The sequence below is a fragment of the Triticum aestivum genome, chromosome 6A (assembly GCF_018294505.1).
Source record: "Triticum aestivum cultivar Chinese Spring chromosome 6A, IWGSC CS RefSeq v2.1, whole genome shotgun sequence".
Lineage (NCBI taxonomy): Eukaryota > Viridiplantae > Streptophyta > Magnoliopsida > Poales > Poaceae > Triticum > Triticum aestivum.
In genome coordinates this window covers 238726117-238735385 of record NC_057809.1, presented here as the reverse complement: position 1 = coordinate 238735385, position 9269 = coordinate 238726117, and positions in this window count along the sequence as shown.

The following is a 9269-nucleotide window of genomic DNA, read 5'->3' as shown; positions in this document are numbered from 1 at the left end:
ATAGGCATAAGTGGAGCTAGGAGAGTCCAAATGAGGTGCAGTTTTCGGCCACACGATCGTGATCGAACGCTCTAGGACATGGAGTAGAGTTTGGTGGGTTTTGGGCCAAATTGGAGGGGTGTTGGGCTGCAACACACACGAGGCCTTTTCGGTCCCTCGGTTAACCGTTGGAGTATCAAACGAAGTCCAAATGGTACGAAACTTGACAGGCGGTCTACCGGTAGTAAACCAATGCCGTTTGGCAAGTCTCGGTCCAATCAGGAAATGTTTAATCCCCACACATGAAAGAAGGCTAGAAATGGCCACCGGAGGAGAACGAAGCGCCGGAATGCAAAACGGACAACGGGGAAAAATGCTCGAATGCATGAGATGAACACGTATGCAAATGCAATGCACATGATGACATGATATGAGATGCATGAAAAACGAAAACACACACGGAGACAAATCCGAACCCGAGGAAATAAATATAACTTAACGCCAGAAACGGCAAGAGTTGGAGTACAAATAGGGAAAGTTACATCCGGGGTGTTACAACACTCCACCACTAGGAAAAGATCTCGTCCCGAGATCTAGGACTGAAAGAACTCTGGGTACTCAGAACGGACGTGATCCTCGCGTTCCCAGGTAGCTTCACGGTCGGAATGGTGTGACCACTTGACTTTGAGAAATTTGATTGACTTGTTGTGAGTCTTGCGTTCAGTCTCTTCAAGAATAGCAAGTGGGTGCTCACGATAGGAGAGATCTTCTTGGAGCTCAATGTCCTCGAAGTTGACTATGCGGTCAGGAGTCTTGAAGCACTTTCGAAGCTGAGAGACATGGAACACGTCATGAACATTTGCAAAGTTTGAAGGAAGCTCGAGTTGATAGGCGAGGTCGCCTCTCTTGCTGACAATCTTGAAAGGTCCCACGTATCTAGGGGCAAGCTTCCCTTTGATACCGAAGCAACGAGTACCTTTCATATGAGAGACACGGAGGTAAACATGATCTCCGATCTCGAAAGCCAAATCACGGTGCTTACTATCATAGTAGCTCTTTTGGCGGGATTGGGCTGCTTTGAGGTTATCACGAATGACTTTGCACATTTCTTCTGCTTTTGTGATTAAGTCATTACCCAGCAGCTGACATTCACTGGTTTCAGACCAGTTGAGAGGGGTACGGCACTTCCTGCCATACAAAATTTCAAATGGGGCATTGCCCGAACTTGCTTGAAAATTGTTGTCATAGGAGAATTCAGCATAAGGAAGACAATCCTCCCACTTCATGCCGAAGGAGATCACACAAGCCATGAGCATATCTTCAAGAATCTGGTTGACACGCTCGACTTGACCGCTTGTTTGAGGATGGAAAGCAGTGCTGAAGCGGATGTTAGTGCCCATGGCCTTCTGGAAAGAATCCCAAAACTTGGAGGTAAAGATGCTGCCACGGTCTGAAGATATCACTTGAGGAATACCGTGCAGAGAGACAATTCGAGAGGTATAGAGTTCCGCCAATTGAGCTGCAGTGATCGACTCTTTGATAGGCAGAAAGTGAGCCACTTTGGTGAGTTTGTTGATGACAACAAATATAGCATCATTGCCACGCTTGGACTTTGGAAACCTAGTCACGAAGTCCATTTCAATGTGGTCAAACTTCCATTCTGGAATGGCAAGAGGTTGGAGGAGACCAGCTGGCCTTTGGTGTTCTGCCTTCACTCTTCTGCAGACATCACATTCATTCACGAAATGAGCGATCTCGCGCTTCATTCGAGTCCACCAATAAGCTTCCTTAAGGTCCTGATACATCTTCGTGCTCCCAGGGTGGATGGAGAGGAGAGAATTGTGAGCCTCGTTCATGATCACTTGACGAAGTTCACCTTTGGGCACAACAATACGATCCTCGAAGAAGAGAGTGTCCTTGTCATCAAGGCAGTAGCACTTGTACTTGGACTGACTCTTGGCAATCCCAATCTTCACCTTTTTCACCATAGCATCAAGAAGCTGGGCTTGGCGAATCTGGTCTTCTAAGGTAGGAAAGACTTGAAGGTTGGCGAGGAAACCTTGAGGAACAACTTGCAGATTAAGTTTGTGGAAAGCTTCACAAAGCTCGGGTTGATAAGGCTTAAGAATCAGACTGTTGCAGTAGGCCTTTCTGCTCAAAGCGTCAGCAATCACATTGGCCATGCCTGGAGTATACTCAATACTCGGATTATACTCTTGAATCATTTCGACCCATCGAGTTTGCCTTAGGTTGAGATTAGGCTGAGTGAAGATGTACTTGAGACTCTTGTGATCAGTGAAAATATCCACTTTTCTTCCCAATAGAAGATGTCTCCAAGTCAACAGAGCATGCACAACTGCCGCCAACTCGAGATCATGAGTGGGGTAGTTCTTCTCATTAGGCTTCAACTGGCGAGATGTATAAGCAACAACTTTCTTCTCTTGCATCAATACTGCGCCAAGACCTTGGAGAGAGGCATCACAAAAGACCTCGTACGGCTTGGATTCATCAGGCGGAGTCAAAACTGGAGCAGTGATCAATTTCTCTTTCAAAGTGTTGAAAGCAATATCACACTCTGGAGACCAAACGTACTTGACGTGCTTCTGGAGAAGATTTGAGAGAGGCTTCGCGATCTTGGAAAAGTTTTCAACGAATCTTCGGCAATAGCTTGCGAGACCGAGAAAACTGCGGAGTTGCTTCACGTTCTGAGGAGGTTCCCAATTCACAATTGCGGACACCTTCTCGGGATTCACGGAAATGCCCTTGGCAGAGATGATATGACCAAGATAAAGAACCTCATCGAGCCAAAATTCACACTTGGAGAACTTGGCGTAGAACTGATGTTCTTTGAGCTTATCGAGAACCAAACGCAAGTGCTTGGCATGATCTTCCTTGTTCTTCGAGAAAACCAGAATGTCGTCGAGATAGACCAAAATGAAGTCATTAGTGTAGGCATTGAAGATGAAGTTCATCATGCGAGAGAACGTCGGAGGAGCGTTGGCGAGGCCAAAAGACATGACAGTGTATTCATATGAACCAAAGCTTGTTCTGAATGTTGTCTTGGGAATATCTTCTTCACGAATGCGAATCTGGTGATAACCCATACGGAGATCAAGCTTGGAGAATACTTGGGCACCTTTGAGTTGTTCGAACAGCTCATTGATGTTGGGAAGTGGGTATTTGTTCTTGATGGTCTTCTTGTTCACTGGACGGTAATCAACACAAAGTCGGTCTGTTCCATCCTTCTTCTTCATAAAAAGAACACCACAACCCCACGGAGAAGTACTAGGCCGTATAAGACCCATTCTTTCTTGCTCATCGAGTTGCTTCTTCAGCTCCTTCAACTCTTCAGGTCCGAGCTTGTAAGGACGTTTGCACACAGGTTCCGTGCCAGGCTCAAGTTCAATAACGAATTCAACTGGCCGCTGCGGAGGCATTCCTGGGAGCTCTTCTGGAAAGACGTCTTGATATTCGCAAACGACTAGAATTTGAGAGATGGCATCCAATTCACCCTTTTCATTAAGAGAAAACAGACGGATAGTATTATCCCGAGCGGCAAAGACAATTACATCTTCAGACGAATGAGTCAATTGAATCTGCCTGGCTGCACAATCAAGCTGGGCCTTGTGCTTGGAAAGCCAGTCCATCCCGAGAATAAGATCAATATCCGAGTCACCGAGAACCGTTGGAGAAGATAGGAACTTGTAGTCACCCAAAGTGATAGTAACATCCGGAGCAATGGAGTTAGCATGCATGCGCTTACCGGGAGAGACAACTGCTAAAGGACTAGGAAAAATTTGCAAAGGCAAACCATGCTTAGATGAAAACGGTCTCGAGATGAAACAATGTGATGCACCCGTCTCAAAAAGAACTTTTGCAGGAATATCATTAACAGAAAGGTTACCCATGATCACATCTGACGAGTCCTCTGCCTGAGCTGCATTCATCAAATTGACCTTGGCATGCTTGGGGTTATGCTTGACCATAGCTGTACTTGCCGATCTCACAAGAGGAGGCGGAGGAAGACGCCTCTGGTTGAAACACTTGTTGGCATAGTGACCCTTCTGTTGGCACTTGTTGCACGTGACCTCTGAAAGCGGACGGTGATACGGAGCACTCGATCTTGGAGCTTGAGACAAAGTCTTGTTCTGAAAGCCAGGGTTGGGTGGGTGGGAAGAACCACTGCCACCTTTGCTCTTCTGCTGATACGGCTGACGGAACGGAGGAGGAAGCCAAAACTTCTGCTGCTTGGCCACTTGAGTAGAGGAAGAAGGAGTAACATCTCTGACTCGCTTCCTGGAAGCATCACACCTCAACTGAGCAGCCTCTTGCTTCAGTGCCATGTTGTAGAACTCATCGTACCTCAAGGGATCAAAGAGAACAAGAGCGAGCTGAATTTCTTCTCTGAGACCACCCCTGAACTGATATATCATGCTCTTTTCATCAGGCATGTCCTGCTTGGCAAAGCGGGCAAGCTTCTGGAACAACTTGTTGTAGTCATAGACAGACAAAGAGCCTTGCTTCAGATTGCGGAATTCCTCATGCTTGCTTTCAACCACGCTCTGCAGAATATGATGAGCTTGGAAATCTCGACGGAAATCATCCCAAGTGATAACACGTCCACCTCTGGAATCCTTGTACTGCTGGAACCATTTTGCTGCCTGATCTTTGAGTTGGAAGGAAGCGACCTTGACAAAGTCCTCAGGCTTGATGTTACTGCACTCGAAATGCTTACACAGATCCACAAGCCAATCATCAGCATCGGTTGCCTCAACACAATTGCTGAAAGTCTTTGGCCCGTTAGCAAGGAACTGGTTGAGAGTAGCAAAGTGACTCTGATTGATGCCTTGATTCCCTTGACTGCCTTGATTGCGCTCTTGAAGAATTTGCATGATCAGCTGAGTGTTTGCATTGGTTGCGGCCATCACACCTTGCCATGCCTCCGGAGGAGGTGGAGGTGGTGGAGGATCTTGATTCTGGTTCTGACTGGTGCTCTTAGCGGGAGCCATCCTGAAGAGGTTGACCACCGTTAGCACATAGACAGAAAAAATGAAGCTGAAACCAACGGAATGAAAATTGCAACATATAGTCTTCACATCCGAACAAAATGAACGAATGCATTCCTCTTCAAATGGTCACATATCCATAAATTGAGAAGCCATGTAGAATTAAGGTAGAGAAATAAATCAACAAGGTACGGATCAGGAACGAATACTCGGTAAGAAATCCCAATCTCAAACCAATATCCGTGGAAGAAGAACTAGAGCTACTAGAATTCCCACCTATGAAACTCCCGAACCTTTCCGGTTATGCAATCAGGTGTTGGGGATACAGGGGAAGCATAATATCTCACCCAAACTAGCAAATCCTACATCCAGCTGTATCCATCCTTCAACACATAACCAAGAAAAACTTCGGAAACCATCTACCTCAACCTTCGAAAAGCATTCATTATACAAGTTATGGCGATACTCCCGAACTCCCGCCCCAGTACTGGGTGGCGTCAAGGTTATCTCACCAACGAACTACATAAAAGAGATTTTCGATGTCGGCGAACATATCTCAAGTATTCCAGAATTGCAACGATAAAATTATGATGACAGCACCTCAGAGCTCAACTCCCTGGGACACTTCCACTAAACCCCTGACAGGAGGCACCAAGACAGTATTCTCATCATAAGCCATCAGAACGATTCCAAGATACTCGCGTGATCCTAAATTTTTTTTTTGTGAAATTTGAGAAGAGAAGAGTCAAAACTCTACGTCAGGATGCCTTACCAGAGCGATGAGGAGACTGGGAAGTAAAAAGAATTCCTAAGCTCTCCGATATATAATTCCTAAAGACTCAAAACATTTTTCTAGACACAACTCGGCTGCTAAAAAGATCAAGCAATGGGGCTCCTAAGGTCGGGGAAGGCTCTGATACCAACTTGTCATGCCCTCGATGCGGCTATAGCTCCCCCGTGTCCAGGCACGACTTAGAGACATAACCGCATTGAAAGCAATGTCGCAAGTCAGGCAATCATTACAACATCCCATGTATTATATAATAAAAGGGGGAGATACATAGTTGGCTTACACTCGCCACGTCACATCAAAGTACATAAATAACAACCATCATACAAACACTCATGGCCCGACTATGGCGCCAAAATAGAAAAGAACCCAACATGCGACAAGGCCCTGAATCGAACCCCAACTAGGCACCACTACTGATCATTAGGAAAAGACACGTAGTAACGCTGAGAGTCCTCGTCGAACTCCCATTTGAGCTCGTACTCGTCACCTGGAACGAAATCACCTGGACCTGCATCTGGAATTATAGTATCTGTGAGCCACGGGGACTCAGCAATCTCACATCCTCGCGATCAAGACTATTTAAGCTCATAGGAATGGGTAAGGCAAATATAAGTGGAGCTGCAGCAAGCGACTAGCATATATGGTGGCTAACTTATTCGCAAAGGAGAGCGAGAAGAGGAGGCAAAGCGCGAGCGAGAAGGTAGAAGGAAACCCGCGCAAACATTACTCCAACACCGTGTCCACTTCCCGGACCCCGCCGAGAAGAGGCCATCACGGCAACACACTCAGTTGATTCATTTTAATTAATTAAGGTTCAAGTTATCTACAACCGGACATTAACAAATTCCCATCTGCCCATAACCGCGGGCACGGCTTTCATAAGTTCAATCCCTGCAGGGGAGTCCCAACTTAGCCCATGAAAAGCTCTCACGGTCAACGAAGGAATAGACCTCCTCCCAAGACGTTCCAATCAGACTCGGTATCTCGGTAACTCAAGACACTTCGATAGGTTAAAACAAGACCAGCAACACCGCCCGAATGTGTCGACAAATCCCGATAGGAGCTGCACATATCTCTTTCTTAGGGCACACTCAGATTGTCTTAGGTACGGGTAGGCCAGCCCAGAGTTGCCCCTGGTGGCCACCGGCAGCTGACAGGTGGACCAACACTCAGAGGAGCACTGTCCCGGGGGGGGGGGTAAAATAAGATGACCCTTGAGTCTGCAGAACCCAAGGGAAAGAAAAAGGCTAGGTGGCAAATGGTAAAACCAAGGTTGGGCATTGCTGGACAAGCTTTAATCAAGGCAAAATATCAAGGGGTTCCCATTATAACCCAACCGCGTAAGGAACGCAAAAATCCGGGAACATAACGCCGATATGACGGAAACTAGGGCGGCAAGAGTGGAACAAAACACTAGGCGAGAGGCCGAGCCTTCCACCCTTTACCAAGTATATAGATGCATTAAGATAACATAGCAATATAATGATATCCCAACAAGTAATAAAATGATGTTCCAACAAGGAACGGCCTCCAATCTTCACCTGCAACTAGCAACGCTATAAGAGGGGCCGAGCAAAGCGGTAACATAGCCAATCAACGGTTTTCTAGGACAAGGTGGGTTAAAGGTTTGACATGGCAATTGGGAGGCTGACAAGAAAAAGGTAGGCATCATAGCATTGGCATAGCAAAAGAGCGAGCAAACTAGCATAGCAAAGATAGTAGTGATTTCGAGGATATGATCATCTTGCCTGCACAGTTGTCAGAGTTGACTGGATCCTCACAAACAAACTCAACGGGCTCCTCGGTAGCGAACTCGTCTCCCGGTTCTACCCAAACAAGACAAACAAGCAACAAGGATACAATCAACCACGTGCAAGACCAAGCAATATGATGAAATGACGATATGCGATGCGGGATGCAAAATGCAAGATACGACAGAAAATGCATGAACCTGGCCTCAACTTGGAATTCCAAGGGTGCTACTGGAAAGATGAGATGAAATCGCTTGAAAACGATATAAAGATTATCGGAATCGGAGTTACGGTTTGGAAATGGCAAGCATTTTAAGAATGACACCGGTCTGCAATTTACAGCAAGTAGGCACCTAAATGCAATGAGATGAACATGCTACAGCCACCAAACATGACAACAAAATACATGGCAGGGATGCACACAAGATGCTTAACAAAATACTAGCACTGAGCCACGGCCAATTCATCCATTATGAGGTTCAAACAAGCATGGCAAAAACGCAAACGCAAAACAGATTCCAGACTTAGTGAAATTAACACTTGTCTGAAATTTCAGATCACGGAGCCCTATTCGGAGCAGCAAAGCAACATGATACATGACCTGATTAGGACAAGTAAGAACATGGCATGGAGCTACTCAACAAGCTTAACAAAAGTCCCAAAGTGACCTGGGGCCAAAAGGGATCACAAAATATACTAACGGGCACACGAACATAGCTAAAACACAATCAGTTTTCAGACTTAGTGAAAACTGAGACATGCTGAAATATAACTCACGAAGGCATGTAAACGAGCTCGATGCACTCACTACGGTGCAAGTCATGGCAAGGCACACATACATCCATTAAGAAGGCAAAAATTCTAGCTAGAAATGGCAAGAACAATGGCATAGCATGCACGGATCAACTACAATAACATCGGCAAAATCGCAAACGAGTTGACGATCTGCCCAAATTCACAACGAAGCAAAAGTAGAGCTCGATTGACTCAAGCTAGGGTGCTCCATAATTGCAAACAAAGACATGGATGGATAGAGCATAACATGATTAACAAAACTTCTTTACTAATCATCCTCAAAAGAGGCACGGATCACTAGGAAACAAGCTGAACACATGGCATCATGAACAAAAATATCCCAGACTTAGTGAAAACAACCAAGTCTCTGAAAACAGATTCACCGGGTGCCTCACTTTGCAAGCTTGCACAAGTCACCACACACATCCTAAAAATGCATGGGTTGCACCTCTGGAAAGAAGACAAAATCCTTAACAAAACATATGAAGGACTCACAGGCATATCATGCACACAATAATCATGGCAAAAATGACAAAAGTCTAAGATGAACTAGCAGATCTGACAATTAACTCACGAAGCCTCCTTCTAACAGCATTTTGGGCATCAAGATGAACTCAAATGAAAATTATGCGATGGAATGAAATGATGTACTCGTCGAGACGAACATTTTGATATGCTATATGCCCAAATCGGAGCTACGGATGCAAAGTTACGGCATGTCAAAGTAGGAACAAAAATTAGGGTTTCGGGAGGAGAAAGTCAACCGTTCAAATTCCAGATCTAGATCCAGATCGAGCACGGGAACCGAGGTCGCCGGATTTACTGTAGCTGCTCGCCGGATTCGACGGGGAAGAAGGCCGGGGTCGGTGGAGAGGACCGGGCGGCGGTGGAGCTTGCTCCGGCCCGGCGGAGAGGGTGGCCCGCGGCGGCGCGGCGTGCTCCGGG